At 34.6% G+C, this 738-nt stretch overlaps 1 non-coding gene across 1 annotated transcript; it reads right to left on the bottom strand.

Moving 5' to 3' along the window:
* Window positions 1–229: 229 nt before the first annotated feature.
* Window positions 230–332, bottom strand: LOC118661574. The gene has a single exon (XR_004969371.1). It is a non-coding gene; the product is annotated as a U6 spliceosomal RNA (small nuclear RNA).
* Window positions 333–738: the final 406 nt, after the last annotated feature.

Below are 738 nucleotides of genomic sequence, written 5' to 3'. Positions count from 1 at the left end.
TCTATCTATCCATCTACCTATCTGTCATTTATTTCTGGAAATCATAAGTTGAAGTTCATGATCTTATGACTATTTTGCACTAAATTGCATATATTCAACATGTAAAGATTTGGTGAAAAAAATATTTATTCACCATGTGACTGGTTTTGAAGTGTTTTGTTTTTTTTCTATATGAAAACTTCTGTAGCTAGTGACAGAATCTGACCTTTTAAAAAGTTGCATCATGTTTAAAAATATGAGATACTTAATGAATGTGCATGTCATGCTTGTCCAGGGGCCATACTAATTGCCCCAATATCCAGTTTTAGTACATGTGCTTCTGAAGTGAGCACTGCATTTTTTAAGGCCTTTAAAACCATAAAGGCTTCTTTCTATCCATTCTTCTTTCGGGGGAGGTGGAGGTATGTGTGAAGAAGCCTAAACTCCCTATTTAGTCATACGTTTTTAATATTCTACTCCTTAAATAACTTATGTTGTGCAACTGACATTCATTGTCGTGCATTAATTGGCATACACATAGGTCACAGGAAAATGCTATCCCATGCAAAATTTAGGTATGTTTCCTACAGCATCATCTCTGAATTTCCAACATCAAGCTGTAACACTATAGAGCCCTGCTCCAAGATATGTTCCCCGATTACATGTATGTAGTCATGTGTATACACAAAAAGCCAAATTACCCTCACTCTCTTTGTCTTTTAGAATCTTACCAAGTTTTCATAAAATTAGGAAGACATT

Source organism: Myotis myotis, unplaced genomic scaffold (assembly GCF_014108235.1).
Source record: "Myotis myotis isolate mMyoMyo1 unplaced genomic scaffold, mMyoMyo1.p scaffold_m19_p_1, whole genome shotgun sequence".
Taxonomy (NCBI): Eukaryota; Metazoa; Chordata; class Mammalia; order Chiroptera; family Vespertilionidae; genus Myotis; species Myotis myotis.
This window is presented reverse-complemented; position numbering and strand designations above follow the sequence as displayed.